The 4820-nt window shown below is 44.5% G+C and overlaps 1 protein-coding gene across 1 annotated transcript in view; it reads right to left on the bottom strand.

Moving 5' to 3' along the window:
* Positions 1-705, bottom strand: part of MDFIC (MyoD family inhibitor domain containing) — an 86377-nt gene extending 85672 nt beyond the window's left edge. The window contains exon 1 of the mRNA XM_018568427.1: positions 521-705. The gene's annotated coding sequence lies outside the window, so the exon portion shown is untranslated. The remainder of the gene's footprint in view (positions 1-520) is intronic.
* Between the last annotated feature and the right edge of the window lie 4115 nt (positions 706-4820).

Below are 4820 nucleotides of genomic sequence, written 5' to 3'. Positions count from 1 at the left end.
GGACACTGCAAGGACCAGGCCATGTGTAAGAAGAATCTGGCTCAGCGCATTGGGTGAGTATAACACTTCCAGCGCAGGATTAGCCCCCATTGCAAGGGTTCACAAAAACATTTCCTGGAGTTCTTTAACATAAAACTTTTTGTTGAGCTTTGCACTAGTCACAAGCAAGCCAACTACTGATCAGAAAAGATACACCCTCCAAACTCTGCAAAGGCACATTGGCAGCTCAGTCCCATCAACAACAGAGCCCATTTGGAGACTCCTGCCGAAGGTGACACCCACGGTGATCGTTGTCCCTCCACACCGGTACATCACCGCACTAATTAGCGGCACCCCGGGGAGCGGGTCACGTGACGGCGCTCCGGCTCGGTAATACGCTAGAGAAGAGGAGGGAGACCTCCGTAGAAGAAGTAAAGCAGCGGAGTTATCAGCCCAGTACAGGAATGACATGGCATCCCATGAGATAAGAGGTCTTCCACATACAGGACACCATTACACCCCCGCCCCCCTCCAGCTTTACCTTGCAGGAGGAACTTTTTTTTTTTCTACTTCACTCTTCTTTCTCGTTTTTCAATCCTTTTTGTCATCATTTCCGGAGACTCAAAAATCATCCCACTCTGGCAGCCGGCCGACCGCCCTAAAATCAGACAAAGGAGGAGGCTTCGGGGTGCCGCCCCCTCCTGGTCCTCCAGTCTGCAAAGTTCACTGAAACTTGTCAGAGCTCCGTGTGTCAGAGAGTGAGGCGGACAACCTGCTCCAATGTGCGGAGATCAGGGTGGACTGACTCTCTAATGGCTCCACACCCATCCTGTCTTTCCACCGAAGAGGCACATTATTCATACAGCGATCTGTACTGTATGAGGGCTTACCGTGTGCTCAGGCATCTGCAGACTTGGGGATGAAAAAGGGGGTGTGGGAGGTTTTTAAGGGGAAGTGGGGAATCATTTATAGCAAATATTGTCTGAATACAAGAGCCACATGTATTCCTACTTAAATCCCAATGCTCTATGTGTATTTATTCCACACCGGAAACTTGGTTTTGTATCTATCCCTCTCCAGCAGTGTTCTGCAGGCAGCATGTAGTGTAGGGTTGGGCAAACTTCAGCTGTTGTGGAACTACAAATCCCATGAGGCATCACAAGATTCTCGCAACCACGACTCCCGGAAACAGATGCATGAAGGGATTTGTAGTTTCACCACAGCTGGAGGGCGGGAGTTTGCCCACCTCTATACTACAGGCTGCCTGAAGGAGGGTTTTACAATTTAACCCTGCCACAAGTTTATGGCAAGTTATCCTTGCTATCTGGGATATAAATCTACATTGTGTGCACTGAAGGCCTCTACGAACCCAGTTAGTACTCTGTAAAATGTAGCAGTGATATCATCACAGTTCTGTACAAAGACTGTGCAGGGAGAAGAGCTACGGGAGGGGTCCAGTAGCCCACCTACTACATGCAGAAAAGTACAGGAGGGGGCAGATACAAGACCAGTCACCCTGCACACAGAGAGAGAGCAGCAGTGACTGGTCTTTATTACAGGAAGTCTCACACTGGAATACAAGGACATCTGATAGGTGGTATAAGTTCCTGATCAGAATCAGCCTTGTCTTAGCAATGTCGTTACATGATATGAACTTGGCCCCCGATTTTAGGATATGGTTTAGTCTCGGTAAGCTATGATAGAAATACTGCTCAGTGGTATGAGCATCCTTTCAACTCAGGAAATCAACTGCTCCACAGAAAACAGCTATCTATTGTTTCCCAAAAACATGAAGACCACTTATGTGAAAGGGATATTAAAAACCTACCCTTGCACTGGGGCTATCCCCACACTGCAAGGTTTAAGTGTTCATTCTGTTTAGGGGGCTGAATTAAAGCAGATAAACTTACCTGATCCTCAGTCCTGTAGCAGTCGGCATTCAGCTCTCTCCCCCTCAGCTATGAAATATCCTTGGGTGTCCTCACATCTAATGCAAGTCAATGTACCTGCGTAAGACGTGATGACGTCACTGGTCCTTAAACTGCCGGAGCCCATGGAAAAAGAGGGTGCAGTGACTGCTCTAAAAGCTCAGAGGGACAGTGAGTGTATCTGCTTGTAGTGCAGGGGTAGCCCCGCTACAAGGGAAGGATTTTTTTTTTTTATTATTCCAGAGTTCTTCTTTAACCAGTTGCCGTCCGCCCGTAGTAGAAAAACGGACGGACGGAACTGTCGCATTGGCGGGTTGCCGTCGCCAGACGGCATTTTTTTTCTGCTCGCGCGCGCCCCCTAGCGGGCACGCACGGGCAGAAAAGACCCGTCCAATGCGAACACCCGGTACCGGGTGTTTCACATATAGGCGATCAGCGGGTCCATAGCCCGCCGATCGCCTATATGTGCTCGTTTGCGTCCGCAACTCTGCTTCATCAGCTTCTTTTGGGGTCCACAGGTGATATTAGGGGTCCTAGAGACCCCTAATGTCTCCATAAAGAGGACCTGTCAGTGTGCCTTTGCTATTATATAGGGGGATTGTTATCCCCCTATATAATAGCAATAACAATAAGTGCAAAAAAATAAATATAAATAAAAAAAAATAAAAGTAACACATAAAAAAGTAAAATAAAATAAAAGTCACATATAAAAAAAGGGGAAAAAACCCCCCCAAAATGTTTAACTCCCCCACCCCCACGTTTACGCGCCTATAAACGTAAATACGCGTCCGGTGCCCCAGCGCGCAAAAATTACAATTGCGCTACACATGTTACATATCGCCGCGAACGTCGCAGTGAGAGCAATCATTTTAGGGCCATCAATCACTGATAACACTAAACTGATGAGCGGTAACAGCTTTTAAAGCGTCGCCTATGGCCAATTTTGGGTATTATCGTTTTTTGCGGTTTTGCGCGCGCACGCAATTTTAAGGCTTGACATTTTTGGTGTCTTTTTACCCGACGTGACCCCGTCTTTTATATTTTACCAAAAAATTGGGTAATAATAAATGTTTTATCATTTAATATAGGGGAAACTGTTTTTTTTTTTTTTATTTCGGTGATTTTTCCTTAATATAGTAAAAAAAATAAAAACCCCAGTGGTGAATAAATACCACCAAAAGAAAGCTCTAGCTGTCCCCAAAAAAGGGTATAAAATTCATTTCAGTACAGCGCTGCATGACGGTATAAATGTCAGTCAAAGTACCGCAGCGCTGAATACTGAAAAATGGCCTGGATGGGAAGGGGGTTTAACACCGCGGATGTCAACTGGTTAATATAAACCTGTTTAGGGAAGGTAAGATGTCTTTTTTCTGGGTAACCAACACTAGTGTGCAACTCCTTTGCAGAGTGCCCCAGTAGTGGGGCTTTAGAAAGGAAACTGTAACCAGGGCTTGTATGGTTGCTCTATTACCTAACCGCCTTTGCCTTCCAGTTGGCCAAAGAGGACACCCACCACATCACTGGTTAATAGGAAGAAACGGCAGGGCAATATGGCAACCAGCAGACAACTCCTTTATCGAACACCCCAGGATTTCAGGTTGCTGTAGAACTCAGAGACAACAGGTTTACTTTGAGTCCACATGTAAAATTCAGGCTGCGGCTAACAATAACTTATTTTACTGCATTCCAGGACAAAATTTAAAGAAAGTAAACTCCAAACACAAGTCCATTGTAACCACTCCCAGAATCACCTCGGGAACTCCCCTTTATCACCATATTCCTTTCAGCCACCGACATGCCGAAACATTGTGGGAGATTGTAACTGCCGTTGTCCCCAGTCAGCAATTAGCTCTTATCTCATTAGTACAGTATGCACAGTGGCAGCAGTTGTCCTATTTGATTTCACTATAATTTGGTCACATTGCAATGTCAAAGAGCTCTCACTAACTTGTAAGAAGAACCCAAAGGTATAGAAGGCATGTGACAGCACACAGTATACAAGTAAGCAGCATACAGCAGTATTAAATCATAATAACCAAACTTCTGCCAGAAGGTTACACTGTAGCAATAGAAGAGCAATATGTTTTTGTTTACTGTATAGAAAATGAAAGTACATGCTTTGCGTACACATTTTCCAAAACAGAAGTCAATCTTCCAATTATTCCCAGCAGATTGGATGCTTTTTTTTACATTTATGCTTTTTTTGTTGATAAACTTTGCCATTTTCTATACATTCTAGTATATGTTCATCACATATGAGATACATTCAGGTGATCCTTCGCATTTTTAAAGTGACACGAAACTCAGAAGTTAAATCTTAAAAATACATTCAAGTAAAAATGTATCTTATTTGTGTATCACTCGGCTGTAGATCCTCAAATCATCCCTGAATTGGTGCTGACACTGTCCTCCTTCTGGAGGGTGGCTACTTTTGTTCCCCATGATCCCTGTGTGTGTTGTAAAGTAGCCACCACTCCAAACTCACTCCTGTGATAGACTATAATTTCATGTTTAGTTTACTAATCTGTATTAAGATTGTAGTCCATCATGGGAGTGAGTTTGGAGTGGTGGCTACTTTACAACACACACAGAAACCATGAGGAACAAAAGTAGCCACCCTCCAGAAGGAAGGACAGTGTCAGCACCAGTTCAGAGATCATTTGAGGATCTGCAACTGAGTGATACACATATAAGGTACATTTTTGTTAATAGATAAGGTACTTGAATGCATTTTTACGATTTAACTCTCAAGTTTAGTGTCCCTTTAAGAGGCCTTGGATGGATAACGTTTTTTTTCCGGCTACTGTTTGTGCTATAGGCAAAGTGCTCCATATCTACCGGCAGTATATTGTAGATTTGTCTAAATTTTGGAAAGGCCTTATGCCCGGGGGGGGGGGGGGGGGGCTGATGTAA

This window comes from Nanorana parkeri, unplaced genomic scaffold, assembly GCF_000935625.1.
Source record: "Nanorana parkeri isolate BGI_ZX_2015 unplaced genomic scaffold, ASM93562v1 scaffold1185, whole genome shotgun sequence".
Classification (NCBI taxonomy): domain Eukaryota; kingdom Metazoa; phylum Chordata; class Amphibia; order Anura; family Dicroglossidae; genus Nanorana; species Nanorana parkeri.
The sequence above is the reverse complement of the archived record's forward strand: the minus strand, read 5'-3'. Positions and strand labels throughout refer to the sequence as shown.